Source organism: Cebidichthys violaceus, unplaced genomic scaffold, assembly GCF_023349555.1.
Source record: "Cebidichthys violaceus isolate CVI_PGR_0920_01 unplaced genomic scaffold, fCebVio1.0.p SCAF_13, whole genome shotgun sequence".
Lineage (NCBI taxonomy): Eukaryota > Metazoa > Chordata > Actinopteri > Perciformes > Stichaeidae > Cebidichthys > Cebidichthys violaceus.
In genome coordinates this window covers 10,540,649-10,566,778 of record NW_027176296.1, presented here as the reverse complement: position 1 = coordinate 10,566,778, position 26,130 = coordinate 10,540,649, and the positions used below count along the sequence as shown (strand labels likewise).

Here is a 26,130-nt window from a genome sequence, read left to right as displayed (position 1 = left end):
CTAAAACATATGCGACACCCCGATGCATCTGTTTGAGCCCCACTAGTCCTGTGTAACCCAACATAATCTCCAGTGATGCAGGAATTATCCACCAGTGGATGAACTGCAAATAACTGTTGAATGTAAAAAAGTTAAAACTCCACTGTTGACTAGATTTACTGAGACTATTCAGCTCCATCTGAAAATAACTATTTGAGAAAGTCTTACTCCAACAAATTTAATAAAAACAGTTTTTCTAGGTAGATTTGTAAAATGACTACTATAAGTATAAGTTAATGAGCGTTGTTGGCATTTTAAATATTCCTATTTTCCTTGATCTATTGAAATTATGTATTTGTGAACTAATTCAGTGCAGCTTGCTCACATATTGTTGTGTCTGCTGCAATTTTAGTGAAATAGAAGTTAATTCAGTAATGTGTCTTTTTCGCTCACCTTTGTTTTTAATACACCTGTGCACCTGCTCCTCAGACACAGATAATTGTCAAATCAAAACTGCCCCTTGCAAAGTGCTTGAGGTTTTGTAAATTCAGCCCTTAACCATATATTTGCTCATCCTGTTATTTATGCAATCTTCTTTTTAATCCCCTTTGTCCATACAAAGGAGAATGGTTCACTTCAATGCTGGCATGCAAAGTGCACTTTAGCTGATGGAAAAATGTAAGACAAATATAAATATAGCAAATGTTACCTTAGAAAGCTGTCACTCACTGCAGTTACATATGCCAGCTCTAATAAACAATCTGTCGATCTGCTAATGTCTAAATTTGTCGATAGTGGTTTCTGACCCCTTGTGACACACGCACACACACACACACACACACACACACACACACACACACACACACACGCAGGCCTGGACTGGGACAAAAATTCGGCCCTGGACTTTTTGGTCCAGACTGGCCCACCACAATCCGCGCGCAGATACTGTGCCAACTCGGTCCGTTGATGTACTGTACATATAATCACACAAGCCCTTAATAACACTACTATACTGAATAATATCCCTTGATATTCTGGAGCATTGAATAAAATAAATGATGACTACACAGTATGTTGCTCACTTGCTCTTAAGAAGGATACTGGAGAAAGGATTTAAGATTCAAGAGTGTTTATTTATACAAATACTCATACAAATACAAATAGAACTCCCTGTGAAAGACAAAAACAAAAGATGTTATTAATATCCATTCAAGTTGTCAAGTGTTGACTAAAATAAATGTATAATAGATAGCCAAGAAAAGAGTGTATTGCTCTTACAAGGAGGATACTGGCTAAAGGACAGTGGCACTGGAAGACAACTGTAGGTCCCTCACAAAGCACACACTGGAACAAATATAAAGCTCTCCTCAGCCCTGTGAAAGACAGACAACATTATTTTTGTGATTTGTACTGATTACAATTAGTAAATTAACAACCCAGTACTTAATATACTCATTTACAACAATACTCACAGATGATGAACTGCCTGCTTTAAACATATTTTTCATAAACAGGTCGGGGAACATCTCCTCAAACAAATAGGCAACCTGTGTGTGCGTGAGAGAGAGAGCTTCCAGCAACATTAATTCACGTAGTGAGCTGAAGTCAGTTGCTTTACTTGCTAGGCACCGTCTATCAAAAAGTATCCCTTTTTCTCTAGCAAACTCAATGGTAACACTTTCGTAGCCTGAGGAAATCTTCCTCCCAAACATTTGTTGAGTTGGTAACACTTTATAATAACTACACACTATGAAGCATTAGTTAAGAATGAGTAAACACTTAATTCATCATTTATAAAGCACTGTTCCTGGAACAATGCTTATGGCTAGATATAAAACATGTACATTCGCTCCACTCATATGAACAGATAAATGCTCATTGTAGCTGTCAGGGAGACATGTGGATGTGTTGAGTTTGCATGGTGCCATATGTGGTGCCTCAGGATGTCGTGGTTCGCCATGTAATGTCGCGAGGTAGCGGGCCACACCCAGAGTTGACATGGGCCGTTGCATTGTGGGTCGTTTGCTGGCGCGAAAGCAGAGAGGAGTGAGTGACCCCAGTTTGAACGGATTGCACACGGTAGAAAGTTGATTTGTACATGTGTTTGTGTGTTTTGTTGTTGACCTGAATTTGCATTTACATGTGTTGAATATTATGTAAATTGTTTGTTTGTAGTTTTCACGGTGTCTGAGATACTGAAGAGAGAGAGAGCGAGAGAGAGAGAGAGAGAGAAAGGGCTAATGACTGCGTGAAATTATGACATTGCATGATCTTCAATCTAAAATAAAAAGTGCAAATCTATCCAAGGTTTTGTTTACATGGTTCTAGGCAGCACAACAGGCGTTTTCAACTGTTTTGTAAATATTCACCATGTTCCAATGAATGGGAACACTACCCAAAGAAGAACCATCTTTGACATTGTTTATTTTAATACTCACTGGATCAAGAAATGCTCCCTGGCCCTTGAACACCAACAAGAAGAGGGAGAACAACACCTCAAACAAATTAAGGCCTGTGTGAGAGGGAGAGAGAGCGAGCATGGGACATAAAGATTTAGTCACTTTACAGTATTTTCAATCAGAGATGGTTGGATAATAAAAATTGAACAATTAATAACAATAAAAGTAATACTATTATTGTCTTACCTTATTAGATGAGCAGTTTAGTCAGCAGTGCAGTCTTCTCTGCTACTCTGTTGATCACAGTGTCTGTGTCCAGGTGCATGAGGACGTCCTTCTCAGTAGCCATCAACATGAAAGCCTCCAAGTGGTCCTGTGAGAGTGTGCTCCTGAGTCTGCTTTTAATGAACTTCAGAGTTGAAAATGTATGTTCACAGGCCACCTGGGTAATAGACAGAGTGCGCAGAAACTTGTATCCAAGTCCGATGAGATGATATGCATCTGTTAGGAGGTTGAACTGGCTGAGTATCTGGTAGCAGCAAAGTGGACAGTTTTTGCAGGAAGTGCAGCTTTTGTGCAGTATTTCAACCTCCTCTTCATCATTTTCATCAGCTGTCCTGGACATGTACTCTTCCAGTGGTGAAGCCTTCAGTCTGTCCCACTGTCTAGCTAGATTTTTCAGCTCACACTGCAGGTTGTCTACAGTTACCTTGTTGTTAAACTTGAGTAGACACTTACTGAGCTCTTGGAGGGCATACTGAGGAAGACCATTGATTCTGATCTCTGGAAAGTTTCTGGGGTCCAGAATTGCCAGGTCATTGTACAGGGTGCCATGAGAGAGAAACCTCCTGTGGATGACCTCAACTGCTGTATCCATGATCTGATTATACACATGTACCTCATATGCTCTCTCAGCATTAGACAATGTTTCATCATGAGCCATCTCTCCAGGCATGTTTTTCACCTTTCTTCTCCTCTTCAGTGGCAGTGCAGCCTCCACTGTGAGCTCTGTGTCTTTGTCCTGTTCCTTGAACCTCTTGTTTGCCCATGTAACAAATGCATCTGCAGCTGCCTTAACTGACTGGAAGTCTCTTGACATCTCCTTCAAACTGTCCTGTGTTGTCACAACCATTGCATGGGCCTTGATGATGTCCATCCCTTTTGTTTGCAGATATTTTGACAGGGGTGTTGTATGCTCAAATATCTTGAGGAATAGCTGAGCTGTCAGTATGGTCTCATACCTGAGCTGACCCTCTATGTAGCTTCTGGCTTTCTCCCAATGCACCAGGTCATGTCCAATTTCAGTTTGTCCATCACCTCTGTCAGCAGATTGACAAAGTGCTGTCCAGTAGACTTCTCACACTTGACCACAGCAATGAGCCTCTCATTAACAACATCAGTTACATATCTCAGAATAACTGAGCATTGATCCTGTGAGGTTATGTCTTGTGTTGTGTCAATCTGCACAGAGAACATGCCAGCTTCCTGAATCTCACTAGAAATGGACTCTTGAATGAGTAGCTTGACTGTATCTGTGACCGAATTGACTGTGGTTTTGGACATGAATGTGACAAGGGACCCTCTACCTTTTGCCCCAGATTGATGTAATTGCTTGCTCTGCTCAATGCATTTGCTGAGATGCTCTTTCAGGATGACATCATATTTTCCAAGGAGAAGAATAATCTCTAAGAAGTTGCCGTGATCTAGAGTGGTATCTTCAAGAGTGTATGCTGCCTCATTCTCTTGGTGCCTGTAGCTAAGCCCCCTGTTGCCTATTATTTTAACTACGTCCACTATACGCTCCAGAACCTGCCGCCTTTTTCTCACTTGTTCTCTGTGAGCAGACATCTGGTTGCCAGCAAGCAAACTCCTAATGTCAGCTTTGCAAGCCTCTAGCATGTAGGCTTCTGCACAATCCTTGTGTGCCTTACTGCCATTATGCTCTTCTATGCGCTGCCCATAATGCTTCCAATCTGTCATTCCTGTAATGAATTGACTTTTGTCAGTGGACTTGGCAAATGCCATGCAAACGAAGCAAAACAGTGCGTGGCGTCCCTGACAGTATGAAAGCCACTTTCGAAGTGTGCCATCCTCGCAGCGGAAAACTTTCTGCCATTTGGGGTTACTTGTTGATTGTTGAGGGTGATGGTTAAAAAATAGCTGAAGGATGTCTGGGTTGGGACGGGTGAAATAATCAATGGGTGGGCTTGGGGTCTCTGGTGAGAGAGATGATGTACTGGGCACAAACCTGGACGTGAAAAGTAGAGAAATAGTACGGAATATGTTTGAACACCCCTAATATGTATGCAGATGTTTAATTGTAACAGTAGTTAATCAGTGTTTCATTAGTTTTAACTGTATAATGTGAAATGGGTCATTGTCTCCTTGTCTCTTATTTGATGTAATTTAATCTGAAAATTGCCATAAATAAGTGTTCAAAAAAAGAAAAGCAAGGACAATAAACCATAAACACTGACAGAAAAACATAGGTAAAGCATATTTGAACAAATTGGACAGTGGGCTTGAAGAAAGTGTATTGATACTACTTTTTCCTAGTTTTTCTGCACCGCCTTTTTGTTTTTTCTCCATTTTTGCTTTCTCTTCTCTCTCACAGATTGCTAATGATGTGTCATTAGCTCATCATTAAAGGTGATTGGACGAGAGGGGGTCTGGAAAATGCGTGGGCGGGACTACTGGGCCTATCATAGGGCCACTGGGCCTCTTATGCGTCTTTACATACAAAAAAAAAAAAAAAAGGTCAGCCACTGCCGGCCCATTACTGACCGGCCCACCGGGAAAACTCCCGGTACTCCCTATGGCCAATCCACCCCTGCACACACACACACACACATATATATGGCCATCTGCTGCTGTAATGAGCATGGCCTAGTGCCACCATTTGCAGTATCAATCTTCCAGGCTACATATGTCATGCAATGCCATGTAGAGACAGCGGGGGGGGGGGATTAATTATCTCCATGTCTGAGGGTTCCAATTCACTTCTCCCCAGTATGTCACGCTTTATGATCTAACAAGGCCTGGATCAGATAAAAAGCACAAGCTGAAGCAAAGTCACTCTGTGGCTCATCCTTAAATTGTCCTCTAGCACATGAGCTAAGTCTGAATTTGTGTATTTTTTTCTACTGGTTATGTATCCAGTGACATTAAGATAAATGCAAAATATAGCTATCGCCCCACATCCTTTGTTTCTGCTACCATGTGTGGTGAGAGATTATGATTGTCTTAAGATGATAATGATTGTAATAACGACTGTTTTAACAGGTTAAATGTTTTCACACCCATCCTTATTTCTTACACTCAAATGTGGGTAACAGAGGTTTTAACTATGTTTATCCAATTAAAGCATGGCCAATTATGTATGTTCATAATTGCTTGTTCCGTGTCAGTAAAGTCAAGACACATACAAGCATGCAGTGTGTTTGGAGAGATGTTTTGCCAACGGGACCATCTGTTATTAAGGCTCAGGCTCGTTGAAGCAGAGAAAAGATGTCTTCCAGAAACCAACTCATTGCATGTCTTGTATCTGTAAATATTAGTCCTGGTGCTGGCCATTTGGCTGTATGAGTTATTGCATGAACAACAGCGAGTGCTTCTTTGTTTTTTGTAACTACGAGTAAAGAGGTTTTATCAGAAATCACCATAATCACAGCAAACATATCAAATAATGTCTAAAAGGCCCTACGGTTTTTAAAGTTATTGGTCTCATTTAAAATATGAGTAAGTAATTTAGCCAAGATAACTGAACAAGTGAAGGAAACTCAAAGTCTGACCAAAATCAGCTTTTTGCATTGTTGTTTTTATCATCAACTCTGAATGAATATTGGGCCAACAGAACAAACTCAATTATATTACATTATTTTAGGGAATAGCATAGTCGTAGTGGTAGAAGTAGTAGTAGTGGTGTAGAACCCATGACAATTTTAGGGCAGACATAGATGACAATATTTCCCCAGTAATGCTCCATTCATTAGCCGATCCAGTGAGAGAGACTGAAAAACCTATGAGATTCGGGGCTTTTTAGAGAACATTTGAAGTTGGAGCCCCAGAAGCCCTTTCTGTCCTTAAGATTGTATACAAGTGATATAAGGCATTCATCAAATCTTCAGCTTCCCATAATAAGAACAGGCACAATTAAAACTATGATCTACAACACTACTGCCAAGACTTTCTGTATTTATCACATATACAGTATCACTGTAGCCTCATATAAGAGTTTGTATATGTATCTTTTAAAAAGTAATTTCTCGTTTTTCAAACAAAATGTCCGTCAACACAAGCAATCAGTGACCTGTGCACAGTCAACACAACTACTTAGGCTTAGAAAAATATCGGGGTTAGAGTTGAAATAAGTATGTTTGCTACGTAAAATAACTGTTATGTAAGTTACATAGGTGGTGTTTAAGTAAAAAAATTACGTAACAAAAGTACATTAAAATAAATCAATGTTAACTTTCACACTGTGTTTGTTTGACCCATCCATCCACCCCAACATCCTCCCTATGTGGACTTTATCGCTCTTTATATTACGTCAAAAGACTTCCTTAGAGGCAGCCCAGCACTTCACAGAGGTATATGTATAAACAGAGACTGAGAAAAGTCTGACAGTATGAGTCATCAAATATTATTACAGAAATGTGTTTACACCTTGTATTTGTCACCAAAACCACAGTCTTTTTCTAACCTTACATGTTTTATGTGCCGAACTTCAGCCAAACCTTAACCAAAATGTATTTGTCCAAGCCACAATCTTCCACGAACAATAAACCTGCATTAGCTCATTATTAGGCCACTAGGGGCAGCAGAAACAAGCTTTAAACACAATTGACTCAGTATCACATTTTACGTTTATAAGGCGAATGTGTTAGAAACAGTTGCCTATTTACACATCCAGCAGATATGGAGGGACATTGTCATTCATGTAAGTCCAATATTATCATTCCTTTTAGCTCTGGTATGTTTTACACCAACTCCGAAGAGGAATATCTGTCTCTTTAGATGCTAAATGTTCCACTGTCTTCACCAGATAGTTGCTAACTTTGTCTGTCTGAAGTTTAGTGCTGGGCAGCTAGTGCACCGTGGGTTTATCTGAGCCTCTGATGCTGGAAGAAACACTGATGAGAACTTTGAGACTGAACCAAAACAGTAAACTTGTGGGCCGTAAAAAACAAAACAATGAGCTAAAAGACGCTTTTGAATTCTCAACCCCTTCTATGTTTCCAAAAAGCTATTACTGCACCTTAAAATGTAAAATTAAATAGAGAAAATTGGTTCAGTCTATGTGTTGCTTTCAGTCCATCCACTCATCCACAGGCATGAGCTACTGTCTTCTATGGGGCATTTTTTTATACCTTCACTATACGATACTATCAAAATCAGACATTTTCAAATCTAAGCTTATTGTTAGCTTTTATTAGCACAATTCGGCAACAGAAGGTGCACTTACTGAATTTGTCATAGAATCCAAAAGCTCCCCAGATTTCCTTCCACTTTAGTTTGTTTCAAAACTCAACATTATTCAAGTTGAGGGCTGAATGTGTAGAATTATTTCCGTCCTTGTTACCTTTTACAGAGATTCAAGGCACATTTTCTTGATACAAGAGACTGTCTAACCTGCCTACCAAATCTCATTACCCGTTTTGCTATAAACATGCTTGGACCTTGAACTGTGAGTGTTGTGAAAAGCTCTTCTCTGGCACAGGAGTGTGGTTTGCTCTTGGCCTAAAGGCAATAGACGTCTCATTGTCACAACAGCAGCGTATTCGCAAGCTGAACCACAGTTCAACTCCAGCCTACAGCTCTTCTTTTATTCCCTTTGCTCCAAGGCCCTGAGCTGACTTCATCCCTGCTGCGATCATAGTGTTTTTGAGTGGGAGTAAAAGTAGAAGTGTCTTTGTCCCCTCTGCTGTGGGTGGGTGTGGACTCAGCATAGGATGGGGAGGAGTTTTATCAAATCAAATCTGATGCTGGAAGAAAGATAATTTTAAAAGTTTCTGTAGCCTTTCTGTGTGCTGCATCTGACCAAATGTCTCAACTTGTCTGCTTACTGGAGTACTTTAAAGTGCGCAACATTTTTAATGAAGAACCTGCTTTTTTTCTGTTTTCCTGTTCATACTTGTATTTTGGCTTTTTACTAGAAAAAGTTTACATTCTTTAGTGTTTAACATTCTTTTTCTCTTACTGTGTGTCTGAATATACCTGTGTTCACCCTCTGTCGTTTGAGCGCTTGTCTCTTTAATCCCCTCTCCTGATCAGGCATAGTGTGCCCTGATTGGCTTGTGAGAATAATTCAATTCAATTCAATCTATTTTGTATAGCCCAAAATCACAAATTTGCCTCAGAGGGCTTTACAATCTGTACACATGCAACATCCTCTGTTCCGGGACCCTCACATCGGAACAGGAAAAACCCCACCAAAATACCCTTGAGAAAAAAAAGGAAGAAACCTGTGACTGTGGCTCAGTGGAGAGCAGGTACATCCTTCAATCAGAGGATCGGCAGTTGTGTTCTTGGGCAAGACACTTAACCACCAGTTAACCCTGGTTAAACCATAACACCGGTTCTTGTGTTAAAAATGTCCGCTTTATAATAAAAAAAAAGAAGCTGGGATCAGAAACAGACGTCGCTTCACGTGACGCAACTGAGGAAAGGACGTCTCATATCTTCTAAAAAATATTTCCTCGTTTCCTATGTCCTTGCATGGTTTCCTTGCGTCTCTCCATGCATCCCTCGTGGGAGGGACTAAGACGCAAGGAAAGGACACAAGTGAGCGAAATGGGGATGCAATTAAGAGACTTGGGATGTACCCTATGTGAAGCTCCCACAATGGTGCAGCTGTGCCACATCACATTTAATTGATATTGAAATTGATTTTGATGTTAAGTGACTTTTTCCTCGCCTCCTCTGCTCGCATCTCCCATGGGCGAGACTAAGATGCAAGGAGAAGATGCAAGGAAATTAATCAAGAATGTACAAACTGGAGAATGAGAAATGCCTCCAGTCAGTTGTTTGTGGGCTGCCGAGATCAGAAAACATGACTTAACAAGCTATTCCGATTTGACTCCTCAATATGGCAAATGCAGGCTCAATAGAATACACCACCCACAGCTTGAGTACTACCTTTGCAAATGTGTAATAGGCTGCTCTGGCCCCCCGTAATGCCAGAGCAGCCTATTACTCATCATTAAAGAGAAGGGTTCTTTTCAGCATTGTAGCCAGGCTGACAGAGAGTCACAGCTCTGTTGAGCCGTGTATTCCTATAGACCTCAGTAGTAATGACTTCATGAAACTTCTTTAATAATAAGATTCTATTAGAGACAATATTGATAATCTCCTGCCCTCAATCAGTACAGATATATCCTCAAATAGAGTAACCTTGGAAACAGCTGTAAACCCTGATATATATTTAGATTTCTTTTCTCCCATCAACCTTGACCAATTGACTTCAACAATTTCTATGTCTAAACCTTCTACCTGTTTCTTAGACCCAATACCGACTAGGCTGCTTAAATGAGTTTTACTGTTAGTTAGCACCTCTTTACTAGGTATGATCAATCTGTCTTTACTAACAGTAAAGCTCCATAGTCCTTCAAAGTAGCTGTAATTAAACATCTTCTTAAGAAGCCCAATCTTGATCCAGAGGTGTTGGTTAACTATAGACCGATCTCTAACCCTCCCTTCCTCTCTAAGATCCTTGAGAAAGCAGTCGCGAATCAGTTGTGTGACTTTCTGCGTAACAATAGTTTATTTGAGGATTTTTAGTCAGGATTTAGAAAGCATCATAGCACAGTGACAGCGCTGGTGAAAATTACTAATGACCTTCTAATTACATCAGACAAAGAACTTGTCTCTATACTTGTCTTATTAGACCTTAGTGCTGCGTTTGACACCATTGACCATTACATCCTGTTACAGAGACTAGAACATTTGATTGGCAGATCTCAGTTTGTATATGTAAACGATGAAACCTCTATGAACACCAACGTTAGTCACGGAGTTCCACAAGGTGTGCTTGGACCAATTTTATTTACCTTGTATATGCTTCCTTTAGGAAACACTCCATAAACTTTCATTGTTATGCAGGCGATACTCAACTATATCTATCGATCAAGCCAGATGAAACCAACCAGCTTGCTAAACTTCAAGCCTGTCTTAAGGACATAAAAACCTGGATGACCTGCAACTTCCTGATGTTAAACTCAGACAAAACTGAAGTTATTCTATTCGGCCCTGAACACCTCTGAAATCAATTATCTAATGATATAGTTTCTCTAGATGCATTGCTCTGGCATTTAGCAGCACCATAAAGAATCTCAGAGTTATCTTTTATCAGGATATGTCCCTTAACTCCCAGATAAAACAAATTTCAAGGACTGCCTTTTTTCACCTACGTAATATTTAAAAAATCAGGCACATCCTCTGTCTCAAAGCGATGCAGAAAAATGTGTTCATGCATTTGTTACCTCTAAACTAGATTACTGCAATTCCTTATTATCAGGCTGCTCTAATAAGTCTCTTATATTGCTCCAGTTGATTCAGAATGCTACAGCATGTGTACTAACAAAAACTAAGAAATGAGATCATATTACTCCTGTATTAGCTTTTTTGCACTGGCTCCCTGAAATCAAGAATATCATTTGAAATCCTTCTCCTCACCTACAAAGCCCTAATTGGTCAGGCACCATCATATCTTAAGGAGCTTATAGTACCATATTACCTTACTAGAGAGCTGCGCTCCCTAAATCCTGGGTTACTTGTGGTTCCTAGAGTCTAAAAAAGTAGAATGGGAGCCAGAGCCTTCAGTTATCAAGCTCCTCTTATGTGGAACCAGCTTCCAGTTTCAGTCCAGGGTTCAGACACACTCACCACATTTAAGAGTAGGCTTAAGACTTTCTTCTTTGATAACGGTTATAGTTGAACAGCTGAACCTCTAACTCACCTGAATTTGATAAGTATTTTGTTCTTGCTTTAAACTAACTTGCTTTAAACTAAGTGTCTTGATAGCTGTACTTAGGCCTGTCTCAGTTGTGAAGTGCTTTCTGAGTTTCTGCTTGTTTAAGGAAGCTGTGACCGAGTGTCACCTGGTAAATAGCCTTGCTGATTGCAAGGGCGGAGCTTCCACTCCTTGCACACAATGAGCAATCAGTAGATAGCTGTACTTAACCACTGCTGGAAGCGTCAGGGCGAATGAAGGCCAGGGCGAACGAAGGCCAGGGCGACTTCGTCAAGCTAAGACTTCTCGAGCGTGTATTTGCGGGTCAATAATCTGTTTCTATTGACTACCATGTGTTTGCATCCTATTTCTGTCCGTTCCTCGGCCCGGTGGTCACGTAGACATTGGGCCGCTTTCAGGTGCCGTAACCCCACTAACCTCATCTGTCCTACTCTCTCAGCTCGTGGCGAGCAAGTGGTGGCAGCGGGGCTCTGGAATTGCCAGTCGGCAGTGCTGAAAGCTGAGTTCATCTCAGGTTACGCTTCCTTGCTCTCCCTCAACTTTCTTGCTCTAACTGAGACCTGGATCACACCAGAAAACACCACCACACCCGCAGCTCTGTCAGATGTGTACTCTTTCTCTCACACTCCCAGAGCTGCGAGGCGAGGTGGTGGTACTGGCCTGCTAATTTCCCCAAAATGGAAATACTCTCTTGTCTCTGTTCTACAGTTCTCCCCGTCCTCTTTCGAATTTCATGCTGTTACTGTCACTTATCCAGTCAAGCTCACCATTGCTGTTGTGTATCGCCCACCAGGGCCTCTTGGTGAGTTCCTGGAGGAGCTAGACATATTTGTAACGCACTTCCATGACGATGGTTCTGCGCTCATCCTGCTCGGCGACTTCAACATCCAGACTGATAAGTTAGAACCTCTTCTTTCCTTCCTCTCCTCCTTCGACCTTTACCACTCCTCTTCTCCTCCTACCCACAAGGCCGGCAACCAGCTGGATCTTATCTTCACTAGACACTGCTCTACTGCTAACCTCTCTGTCACTCCCCTCCAGCTCTCTGACCACTATTTCATGTCCTACTCCCTCTCCCTATGCTCTCCCCCATCACTTCCTCCACCTACTCGCATGGTTTCTACCCGTAGTCATCTCCGCTCCCTCTCCCCTGCTGATCTTTCCTCTTCTGTTACCTCTGCTCCCCCTGACCCTGAATCCTTCTCTCTACTATCCCCTGATACTGCTACTGATCTTCTCCTCTCCACCCTTACTTTTTCTTTGTACAAACTCTGTCCCATCACCTCCAGGCCTGCACGGCCAACTCCACCTGCCCCATGGCTGTCGGACTCGATGCGTACTGATAGACGGAGCCTAAGAGAGGCAGAGTGTAAATGGAGAAAAGGCAAACTCCCGGAGAACCTTCTTAACTTCCAAGCTCTTCTTTCCACTTTTTCCTCCTTTCTATCAACTGCTAAAGCTGCGTTCTTCCGCTCTAAAATCCTAACCTCTGCTTCCAATCCTAAAAAACTCTTTGAAACTTTCACTTCACTCCTCCAACCCCCACCCCTCTCTCCTACTTCCTCCCTTCTCCCTGATGATTTCGCCAACTTCTTTGACAAGAAGGTAAACAACATCAGATCCTCCTTCTCTCAACCCCTCTCTCCCTGTCCACCCTCTCCCTCCCTCTCTCTGTGTCCTTGTCCACCCTCTCCCTCTCCACCCTGTGGAGCCCTGCCCCCACAGCTCTCCCTCCCCTCTCCATGCCCCATCTTACCCTATCTGGCTCCCCTCTCCCCTAACAAGGTCCTCAACCTTGTTAAATCTAACTGCCCCACCACGTGCTCCCTTGACCCGATCCCTTCCCCTCTTCGTCAGTCTATTGCGACTTAACTCCTTCCTTTCCTCACCCACCTCATCAACACATCTCTTGTTTCAGGATGCTTTCCCACGGCTTTCAAGACTGCCAGAGTCACCCCCCTTCTGAAGAAACCATCGCTCGACCCCTCTGATGTCAAGAACTTCAGACCGGTTTCTCTTCTACCCTTTCTATCCAAGACACTTGAACATGCGGTCTTTAACCAACTGTCTTCCTATCTCCACCAGAACAGCCTCTTGGACCCCCACCAGTTCGGGTTCAAAGTGGGTCACTCGACAGAGACAGCCCTCCTTGCGGTGACAGAGGTGCTTCACGCTGCAAGAGCTAACTCTCTATCCTCTGTCCTGATTCTCCTGGACCTGTCTGCGGCATTTGACACTGTGAACCATCAAATCCTCCTCTCCACCCTTGAAGGGATGGGCGTCTCAGGATCTGCACTCTCCCTGTTTGCATCCTACCTGGCGGGGCGTACCTACCAGGTGACGTGGAGGGGGGCCGTGTCGGAACCATGCATGCTGACAACAGGGGTTCCACAAGGTTCAGTCCTGGGCCCCCTTCTCTTCTCGCTCTACACAACATCTCTGGGTTCTGTTATTTTGCTCGGATGACTTCTCTTACCATTGTTATGCCGATGACACTCAGCTGGTCTTGTCATTTCCCCCCGGTGACATCCAAGTGGAGACATGCATCGCTGCGTGCTTGGCTGACATCTCGAAGTGGATGACGACACCACTGACACCGCACCACCTCAAGCTCAACCTGGACAAAACCGAGCTACTGTTCCTCCCGGGGAAGAGTTGCCCGCACCATCACCATTGATGATACCGTGGTGATGCCGACTCGGACTGCGAGGAACTTGGGTGTGACCCTGGATGACCAAGTGTCATTCTCAGCAAACATTTCATCCGTTACACGCTCTTGCAGAGTCCTGCTCTACAATATCAGGATGATTCGCCCCTTCCTCACTGACGAGACGGCGCAGGTCCTCATCCAGGCTATTGTCATCTCCCGCCTGGACTACTGCAACTCTCTACTCGCCGGAGACCCGGCGTCGGCGAGACGCAGTCCAGAAAGCTGCAGCTCACCTTGTGTTCAATCGCCCCAAGTTCTCCCACACAACTTGCTTTCTCCGTTCTCTACACTGGCTATCTGTAAGAGCTCGCATCCAGTTTAAGACTCTGGTGCTAGCCTACAGGGCAGTGAAAGGAACAGCTCCTTCCCCATGGTCAAGCCGTACACCCCCGCCCGACCATTTCGCACTGCTGCCTCGGGGCGATTGGTTGCCCCGTCGCTCAGAGGTCCCTGCAGCCGATCGACCTGGTCACGGCTGTTTTCTGTCCTAGCCCCTCAATGGTGGAATGAACTTCCCACTGACGTTAGGACAGCAGAGTCGCTGCCCATCTTTTGGCGCAGGTTAAAAACCCACCTCTTCAGGAAGTGCTACCCTGAGCCTTCCACTTAGCATTTGTTGTATTCATACTAGCTTGTTGCACTACTGTTTTTGTTTGTTTCTGCCCTGTACTTTGGCTCTGAGTTATGCTCTGCTTCATGCTCTTAGATGCTTGTTTGGAAAAGGAGATGTACTTATGACTTCTGGTGACTGGTAGTTCTCTTGAATACCTATGTTGAATGCACTTATTGTAAGTCGCTTTGGATAATAGTGTCTCCTAAATGACTGTAATGTAATGTAATAGTTAGGGCTGGCTCAGGTTTGCCTTGGACAAGCCCCTAGATATGCTGCTATAGGCCTAGACTGCTGGGGGACTCCCTAGGATACACTGAACTCCTCTCTCCTCTTCTCTCTCTCCTGTACGAATTCATGTCCCATTAATGCACATTACTGACTTTGCTTTCTCTCCTCACATGTTTCCATGGATCTTGGTTATATCTTGGTTATCAGGGCCACGGCAGGAGGAAGGACCAGGGGGTCCTTCCTCCTGCTGTGGCCCTGCTGACACCCACTGCTACTATCATTTGTATTAGTAGTCACATTGCTTGCTATTGCCGATACCATGACTGCTTTTGTTATCATTGTATTGGCATGTTGATGATAACATTGGCGATACAATGTTACTGCTATATCCACTACAATGTTACTACTATATCCACTGCTGCTGTTATTAACATTCTGCTTACTACTCTCATTACATAAATAATTTATGTCATGTGCATTAAATGTGTTGTTACTCTGTTACAGTTGTGGTCAAAAGTTTACATACACTTGTAAAGAACATAATGTCATGGCTCTCTTGAGTTTCCAGTTATTTCTACAACTCTGATTTTTCTCTGATAGAGTGATTGGAACAGATACTTCTTTGTCACCAAAAACATTCATGAAGTTTGGTTCTTTCATGACTTTATTATGGGTTAACAGAAAAAGTGACAAAATCTGCTGGGTCAAAAATATACATACAGCAACATGGATTAGCAATTTTGGTGACTTAGAAAGTTGTGTCAATGAAATGAGCTTCATAGCATGGCCTCTTAACTTCTTGTGAGTGATTATGAGTGACTACAGCTGGTGACTTCTCTGAGGCCATTTAAATAGGGCTCATTGGATACAAACAGCCACAAACGCTACAGTGGGAAAGTCAAAGGAGCTAGCATGGATCTGAAAAAGCGAATCATTGACTTGAACAAGTCAGGAAAGTCACTTGGAGCCATTTCAAAGCAGCTGCAGGTCCCAAGAGCAACAGTGCAAACAATTGTTTGTAAGTATAAAGTGCATGGCACTGTTTTGTCACTGCCACGATCTGGAAGAAAACGCAAGCTATCACCTGCTGCTGAGAGAAAATTGGTCAGGAGGGTGAAGAGTCAACCGAGAACCACCAAAAAGCAGATCTGCCAAGAATTAGAAGCTGCTGGAACACAGGTGTCAGTGTCCACAGTCAAGCGTGTTTTGCATCTCCATGGACTGAGAGGCTGCCGTGCAAGAAGGAAGCCCTTGCTCCAAAAGTGGCACCTTAAGGCTCGACTGAAGTTTGCTGCTGATCGCATGGACAAAGATAAGACCTTCTGGAGGAAAGTTCTGTGGTCAGACGAAACAAAAATCGAGCTGTTTGGCCACAATGCCCAGCAATATGGAGGAGGAGAGGAGAAAAGGTGAGGCCTTTAACCCCAAGAACACCATGCCTACTGTCAAGCACGGTGGTGGTAGTAGTATGCTGTGGGGCTGTTTTGCTGCCAATGGAACTGGTGCTTTACAGAGAGTAAATGGGATAATGAAGAAGGAGGATTACCATCAAATTCTTCAAGATAACCTAAAATCATCAGCCCGAAGGTTGGGTCTTGGGCGCAGTTGGGTGTTCCAACAGGACAATGACCCCAAACACACATCAAAAGTGGTAATGGAATGGCTAAATCAGGCTAGAATTAGGGTTTTAGAATGGCCTTCCCAAAGTCCTGACTTAAATCCCATTGAGAACATGTGGACAATGCTGAAGAAACAAGTCCATGTCAGAAAGCCATCAAATTTAACTGAACTGCACCAATTCTGTCAAGAGGAGTGGTCAAAGATTCAACGAGAAGCTTGCCAGAAGCTTGTGGATGGCTACCAAAAGCGCCTAATTGAAATGAAAATGGCCAAGGGACATGTAACCAAATATTAGCACTGCTGTATGTACATTTTTGACCCAGCAGATTTGATCACTTTTTCTGTTAACCCATAATTAAGTCATGAAAGAACCAAACTTCATGAATGTTTTTTGTGACAAAAAAGTATCTGTTCCAATCACTCTATCAGAGAAAAATCAGAGTTGTAGAAATAAAGGGGAAACTCAAGAGAGCCATGACATTATGTTCTTTACAAGTGTATGTAAACTTTTGACCACAACTGTATGTTGTTCAACACATGACATCTATCACACTTCTGTCCATTCTGGGAGAGGTATCCCTCCTCTGTTAATCTCCTTAAAACCTGTTAAGCCCGACGCCCCCGATTTCGGGTCCGCTGTAGCATTTATCGTCCAAAAATGTCCATTTGCATGTATTTATGAATATGAAAAAAAATTAAAGCTGCAAGCAGCATTGATCGGGCCCTCGCAACTTCACGCACGTCAAGGGTACTGGCAGGATTCTGCTTGACGTGGCCATACATTTCTGTGACCGTCAGACTCTGGATGACGCGGCCATGCATTTCAGTGACCATCATACACTGAGTGCACGAGTTAAACGGTATTTCTTGGTACTGGCAGGACTCTGGGTGACGCAGCCATACATTTCTGTGACCATCAGACTCTGGATGACGCGGCCATGCATTTCTGTGACCATCATACACTGCGTGCACGAGTTAGATGATTTTTCCTGCGTCGACCTGCAGCGTAGCAAGATCATGTTGCCAGGTCTTAAGCCTCAAATATTTTAAGTGTACCTCCAATACAATCATAGATGTAAGCCTGTTAAGGTCTTTAAGAAAATGAATGTGCGTGAATGCACTTCAATGTTTGAAATATAACAGACTGTCAGTTTACTGTGACGAAGTTCAACTCCCTACAGTGTCCTGCTGATTGTATTTGGACTTACATGAAAGTTAACAGAACAGCAGTGTCATTTGCTTTTACTTGAACACTTTAATTTAACACTGTTTTCATTTTAAGCTATTCTGTAACTTTAGATTGTAGTGTGAAGCATTCATTATAACATTTAACCTGATTCTCATGTAGAAGCCCTGGACAGATCATTTATACTAATGCCCACTGACATGGTTTGAGAACCACTGTTGTCTAACTTTTGCTCTCCAAGCATCTTAGTTTGCACATATTTAGATCAGAGAAGTCTTTTTCTCATGGTGTGTCCACAAACCCTTTTATTAAGTTCAGTGTTCTGGCTGCTGTAATTATAGAATCCTGCTTACGTCCGTGGTTGCCAGTAGGTGGTGCTGTGACAATGACATGAGCAGATGTCCTAAAATCATGACAGTAATCAAGCATGTCAAGTTTGGGACAGTTTTGACAAAGTACAGTTGAGTTACAACAGCTTGATGGATGATGGCAAACCATGTAAAATGGCTGCTACACCAAGTCCATGTTTGATGAATTCTAAACTTTTAATCGCAAAGGTCTTTAGATTGTTTTGACCAAATTCTAAGCTGATCTGATTAATTACCTAGGACTAGTTCGTAGTACAGCACCTGGAAATGGGAAAAATACATGAGAAATTCATACAAAATTAGAAATGGCTGACTTCCGGTTGGGTTTAGAGCATGGACCACTAAGACTTTTTTTTAAATCCACATGTGATACATATTCATACCAAATTTCATACATCTAGGTCTAACATACTGCGAGGGCTGCCTTGTCGAAATATTGTAAGGGGCGCTATTGAGCAGATTTAACACTCTGATTGAATAAAATCATATTATATAACTACATTTTGGCCTTGTGATCTGTGTGTCAAGGTTGCTTGTGTTTCGAGCTTTTTAAACCTCTCCAAATGACCATCGTTTTTCACGGCGAAGACTGCGTTACCACGGCAACGGCGTTCGACGAAACATCAAAAGCTTAGAGAACTGGCATTATGAACTTCTTACATTTGTGTGGAAGAAATTTGATGTTGATCTGATTTTCCAACTAAGAGAAACAAGCCAAAGTATAAAGACTTTAACTTACTGTTGCCAGTAGGTGGCGCTATGACTATGATTCAAAATTGGCTTGCAGATGTCTTCAGGCCTGGAGTTTAATCAAACATGTGAAATCTGGTAAAGATCTGATGATGCGGAGTCGAGTTACATCAGTTTATTCGTTCATGGCGAAGGATCGAAGTTCGCCGAGCCACCACGTCGCCGCCCTTCGACAAGTTCTTACAATCTTCACAATAAAGCATTATCAACATCTTAAGGCTTTTCTGACAAAACTTTAGGGGAATCGGAATAATCTGTGAGCAGTAGGGTGTCAAAGTACACAACCTATGACTTCCTGTTGCCACTAGGTGGCGCTATTACTATGATTCTAAATTGTCATATACATGTGTTCAGGGTCAGGATGTTATGACATATGAGAAATTTGGAGCAGATTAGGCAATGTACAGCCGAGTTACAACAACTTCCTGTTTCATGGCGAATGGTGTTTTTTTGCCGCCACGCCACGGACACATAGTTCGATAACTTTTTGATCTTTGAGTATCGTTTCACTGCCAAGGTCTCAAGAGCATACTGACCAAATCTGAAGGCAATCGGGTTTAATCTCTAGGAGGAGTTTGTTAAAGTACGGCGCCTTGAAACGGTCCAAAAACGTCATAAAATTCAAAATGGCCGACTTCCTGTTTGGTTTAGGATATACCTCCTTTTGACTTTTTTGTACGAACCATCACGTTCCACATACCTACCAAATTTCATACAGCTAGGTGAAACCCAAAGTTGGGGCTACTCTGTAGGGGGCGCTATCGAGCCAAAATGTCATGCCGCAGCTGGACACCCCAATAATACTGGAATTTTCACCACGATTGAATTTTGTGCCAAATTTCAAAAGATTCCCAGTATCCCAAGCACCTCCTTTTTGCGATGAAACTGGTACGATAATAATAATAATAATAATAATAATAATAATAAAAAACATTAGAATAACAATAGGTCCTCCGCTCCGACTACGTCGGTGCTCGGGCCCTAATAAAAAACATTAGAATAACAATAGGTCCTCCGCTCCGACTACGTCGGTGCTCGGGCCCTAATAATAAAAAACATTAGAATAACAATAGGTCCTCCGCTCCGACTACGTCGGTGCTCGGGCCCTAATAATAAAAAACATTAGAATAACAATAGATCCTCCGCTCCGACTACGTCGGTGCTCGGGCCCTAATAATAAAAAACATTAGAATAACAATAGGTCCTCCGCTCCGACTACGTCGGTGCTCGGGCCCTAAAAAAGAAATTCCCAAAAAAAAAATCTAAATCTGCTTAAAACAAACAATCTAAGACATTCTTACACACTCCAAACACCATTCTACACAAATAGTATACGCAAATAAAAGATTTATCAGAAAATCACGTATTTCTAGCCATAACTCGCTCTTCTCCGAGTTAGCATAACAAAGCTAACGGTTAGCATAGGCAACCGAAATAACAAAAAGCACGAGCATTCGACACAGATTCCAGAACTACTATCAGATCGTCTCTCCGGTAAACCCTCACAAGGCTGTGAGCAAACAAACACCAGAAACACAATGCGTAATATCCTTCAAAATCATCCAAAGCTCCTTACCTTTTCGTTGTTCTGCTGTATATCTCCGCTTAATTCCATCGAACATATTTCTACGTGTATCCGGTGCGTCTCTGAAATGTCCCTGTGTAGAAACAAGGGTCTGTCTAACTAGGGGCCGTGGGGGAAGGGATTTGATTTTCGGCGAAGCTTTACGCACGTTTCAGGCAGAGCGCCACGTTTTTAATCCTCACTGGCTAACAATTTTGTCAATCAAACTCAGGATTGGTCTGTTCAATAGAATGGACTCAGACGCTTCTAAGGAGGGTCCATTGACTGAAATCGACCAACCATAGGCTGAGCTAGGAGACATGAGCTGGAAGCCAGACGAGAAAATCCCATGGATGACAGACATAAACAGGCTTAGAGAAGATCCAGGCTCTCTAAATGATGCCAAACTGCTGTGTTTGGATGGATTGAATACTATTAGTCATAAAAGAAGTGAAATATATAATTATATAGTATATACAATTACAATGGAAGAGCTGGAACAAAATGGCATTTTGGTTGACCTTGGCTGAAATCTCTGTACTCAAACCTCTCTAGCTCTTGAATGCTTTACTTTATCAGAGAACAAATGGTGCAGAGAGACTCTCAACCTATTGGGCTATGATCTGGGAGAGGTTTGAGCTTTCAACTACAACATTAAAAAATATATATCTTATCAAAATTGGATTATTTTATTATCGTATTTCGCCAGAGAAGACAAATGCTCATATTTCTGCAAAAGAATTGCTGAAGTTTATTTATATTTATTTAAGTATACTGTAAACTGTTGTTAACAGTTAATATATTGTTCATAGTTTGAAGTTAAAATGTTTGAAGCTGTAGTTTGAAGCCAAGTGTTTTGTATTTATTTATAGTATACTTTAAACAGTTAATATACTGTTCAATTTGAAGAAAAAAATGTGCCTTGGCAATAAAAAAAGCCTTTCTTTAATGTCCTCAATCGTCGTTTTGTGCTTCTTCTTTTTTTAAGTATCAGTTCCGGCACCGTTTAGGCACCGGTATCATTTTAAAAGTATCGTTTTAGCACCGGTATTGGAAAAAAAAACAACTACACCCATCCCTACTCCTGGACCCCCTGCAGTTCGCCTACAGAGCTAACAGGTCTGTAGACGATGCAGTCAACATGGCCCTTCACTTCATCCTCCAGCATCTGGACTCCCAAAGAACCTACGCCAGGATCCTTTTTGTGGACTTCAGCTCTGCTTACAACACCATCATTCCGTCTCTGCTGCATGACAAGCTCTCCCAGCTGCACGTGCCCCGACTCCACCTGCAAGTGGATCACAGACTTCCTGTCTGACAGGAAGTCCGTGAAGCTGGGAAAGCATGTCTCAGCCTCCCGGACCATCAGCACCGGTTCCCCCCAAGGCTGCGTTCTTTCCCCTCTGGTCTTCTCCCTGTACACGAACAGTCCGTCAAGCTTGAAGTTTGCGGATGACACCATCCTCATTGGACTCATCTCTGGTGGAGATGAGTCCGCCTACAGGTGGGAGACTGACCATCTGGTGACCTGGTCTGAACAACTTAGAGCTCAACACTCTAAAGACAGTCTAGATGGTTGTTGATTTCAGGAAGAATGTAGCCCCACCTGCCCCTATCACTGTGTGACTCCCCCGTCGACGCTGTGGAGTCCTTCCACTTCCTGTGCTCCACCATAACCCAGGAATGAACAGTTTCTTTCCGTCGGCAGTCGGGCTCATTAACAAAGGCCGGGACCCCCACTGACTCTGTCATCCCCAGGACAATTTCCTACCGGTCACTCCCCTGCACATCCCTATGTTTCTTTATTTAAACACACTCAACACTTTACTTCACCATACTTGTTTACAGTTATTAGTTACTGTTATCTGTTTGTTGTGCACTTTATTTTATATTCTTTTGTATTCTATTGTAACTTTTAATATGTTTATATTTCTTGCACTGTGTTGATTGTTGTTGATTGTTTAATGTTATGCAACACTCGCCATGACATATTCCTTGAACGTGCAACATACATTGGCAATAAACAGTTCTGATTCACACATTAGGTCATAGAACTAGCAGATATAATATTTCTCTCATAAAGTTATTGCACAACTTCATTTTGCTTTTCAAGTGTGCAGTGTCTCAGTGTAGAATACATTGAATCAATCAAAGGTTATTTAACAAGGAAGCTGCAATAATAATGATTAGTACTACTTATTAATAGATGACAAAAGAGTCTGAAATCAAGTTTTTAGAGGGGAAGGGGCTGATTGGCTGGCCTGAAATCTATGTTACCATGATGCCAACAGGCAGCAGGCACAGGTAAAAAACCTCTGAAATCTGTTAAAAAGTAAAGCAATTTGAAGAGTGAAAGTATTGTAGCGACCCTTGGAAAGGAAAGCTACGAGACGTTACCGTACTTGTTGTCTTTTATTAGAGGACAGTACACAGGCTACTGTGGGCCGTAGCCCATGCCAAACAACAGTCAACACCGTTAAACGTGGACAACCTGCTTAACAATCTGCTCCCGCTCATAGTCTGCTTCTCCACCGGCTAGCAGCACAAAGAACAACATCCACCCACACTCTCTCTGCCAATCCCAGGTACGCTCATGTGTGCCACCCACCCCCATAGGAAGCTAGGATGATTGACAGTTTTTACAGCTTCACAGGGCATGAGACCTTCACTGACCTCCATAAATCCACTAACCAATCTTATCTAGAACTTCTTGTAAACACAATAATGCTTATAACATAACAGGTTAACATTACATGTCACTCAGGCCGTTACAGTATGTTTTATATGTCATTACTGTTGTTAATAAGTATTTTAATACAGACCCGTGTTGTGAAAACATGTGCACCCTGTTGCAGACTGTCGTCGTGATAAGTATGGATTGGCACTGTTTATGGTATGCTTGAAAATGTTTTTTATGTGGTGGAAAGTGATGTTGAAGCACTCTATACACAGTACAGAGGATAATCCTGCAAAAGTATTTTAATTAATTCCTTTTTTTTTATGTAGAATAGTTAAAAGTGCGAATGATAAATAAACTTGAAGGATTTTACATGGGATAGACCAAAAGCAAACATAGTTTTCACACAGTTGATTTAACCTTGGACTAAATCCAACACAATCCCAGTTTAATGACTTTAAATTAAGGTGTGCCTTAGACTTAAGTGTATGTAACAACATGTTTCAGTCTAACAAATCTTAAAAGTACATTACAGCTTATGATGACTCACAGACCAATACAAATCACAATTTCAGCCTTGTGCCTTTGGTTGGTTCATGTTTTTTGTTGGTAAGTTGACAAAGAAAACAAAGCTAGCAAGGTAAAGGGGCGAAAATATTGTAAACATAGCATAAACTTTAATTTTTTCTAGGTGGCTAAAATACCTTTTTCTACTTCTGCCATCCACAGCAGCTTTACCTCGTAATCAGATAGGGAACTGAAGCAGTTAATCCAATCCTGAACCCAAACACAAAAACAGTAATTTTACCTTGCAGAACACAGGAGCCGATTTTAAAAATCCAAACTAACCCTTTCAGTTATTACCAAACTAAGCACAGCTAACACTGATTAAGCTAGTGCTAGTGGAAAGAATGCAGAGGGAGTCAACTTTTAACTTATCTGAGTTCAGTGCAGTTAAATACTTCACAATGTTTGAAGGAAGGACAGGCAGAAATGTGGGAACAAGCGTTTGGTAGCCAACATAGACTGTATATAAGAAGTGGAAGTATTCGTTGTGAAGTCACTCATTGGTTTATGGACTGACGTTTTGAAGCCTTGAGTTCAGCATTTTGGCCATCGCTATCTTGGTTTTTGGCTGTTTCCATCATGCCTTATGCTTTCAGTGAACGGGAGTGACCATATTTAGACTGAGGAGGAGTGACGCTGTGGTAAAGACACCGTATACGTATCTGGTAAATACCTGTCAATCACAGGGTAGCTAGGCCCTAAAGTATACTTTGCTTTATAGTCTATTTGACTCTAAAAGAACCGTAATTTACTAAATGAACATCATGCTGTATTGAAGATGACTTGAAACTAAAGATTGAGACCATAAACTCATGTTTACAATGTTTACTGAGGTAATAAATCAAGTGAGAAGTAGTCATTTTATAATAGACTTCTATATAATCGGACTTTGTTTTGCAACCAGAGGAGTCACCCCCTGTTGGCCAGTAGAGAGAATGCAAGTTTAAGGCACTTTCACATTGGCTTCACTTTTCAGACCCAGAGGTTGCCTGGTATCGAAAGCCCTGTTCTATCCTCACCCACAAGGGTCATTTTAAACAGTCTTTGCAAAGACAACAATAACATTGGATCCTCAAGACTCGCAATCTAAAGATTTAATGCTCGGCCATTCCAGCATTTAAAGTCTGAAATGGAGAAGGCTTAAGTTGCCTATTAGCTATGTTGCAGAAATCCACGTTTATTCATCTCCTCTGTCAGAGTATAAACTGCTCTACAAAAGAGGGATAGTTTGCAGACAGTCAGTGGAAGGTTACAAATATGTCTTTTGAATAACATAACTGTTTAACTGACAGTTAGCAGGCTGGCTTGAGTTAAAGGAGTGTTTTTCTCCCCATAGTAACTCTTTATTGAATTAAATGATGCAAAAGCAAGCGGGAAGTAAACTCCTAGGTACATACGAAATACACTAGAAGCTCAAAGAGCCATTGAGCCTATGGCTTATAGCAGTGACTTGCGGTGAGGTTCTTGGCTGGCGAGGCACTGACACTACATAAGTCAGTGCGCGATCTGCCCACCAACCTGCCCCACTGGGAGTGTTTCAGAAGCGGAGCATCGTGAGATTCCGCGATAATCTGTGTAACAACCACGGATGTATAAAGACAACAACAAACACATAAAAGGTTACTATACCTGTCCGACGTTGAATTGCTGTTGATTTGGTCATATTTCCCTGTTTTTTGAGACATTTTTAAGCTTGGATATAGAATCTTACATTTTTGTGGTTAAAGCAAAATATAAGAAGAAGAAGAAAAGTGTAGAAGAAGAGCAACGACAGAACAAGCATAAACCCGACACAGGGGCTCTCGCACGCCCTCTTTTTTGAGGCAGAGGTAGTGTTTGCCTCCCCTGTGTGCTTTTTCACTGCAGTTTAATGTCCGATCAGCAACACTAAATAGGTTCTACACATAAGTTAAATACAGTACCTATTCTATGTAAAGAAAGGACATATAATAAAAGTGTCTACAAATATTACAGCGGTGACAAACAATGAGACAGCAAAAGGCACGCGCTCAACCCAGTTTGTGAGGGATTGCACAATCTGAGATGAGGCACAGCTCGTCGCTGCCTCACCTCACGTGTCTCCTCTCTGTTTGAACAGGACATGCACTAATTCAGCGATTTTGATTATAAAAATGCTTGAAATGATTGGAACAGAAATTTTACTTTTTTTTTTTACAAATTTTTACAGAAATTACATTTATAGCACAGATAGTAGAGAAATATTAATATTTATTTTATTTTAGCATTATTTGTTTTCTACTTGTCATGATGACAGGTGAGGCTCTGAACCACCAATCTTCCTCAGTTGGAAGATTGGTGGTTCCTCCAGTCCATGTTAATGTGTCCTTGGGCAAGACACTTAACCATCAGTGTATGAATGAATGACATGTGGTGTTAAAGCGCTTTGAGTGGTTGGAAGAATAGAAAGAAAGTGCTGTAGAAATGCTTTGTGGTGAAAAAACTAAAGCAGAAAGCCTAACAAGTCTGGATGAGATGAG

The 26,130-nt window shown here is 42.0% G+C and overlaps 1 protein-coding gene across 1 annotated transcript in view; it reads left to right on the top strand.

The window, feature by feature from the left end:
- LOC137870602 (inactive N-acetylated-alpha-linked acidic dipeptidase-like protein 2) overlaps positions 1 to 26,130 on the top strand; it is a 344,795-nt gene that overhangs the window by 243,627 nt on the left and 75,038 nt on the right. The gene's annotated exons all lie outside the window — the stretch shown is intronic.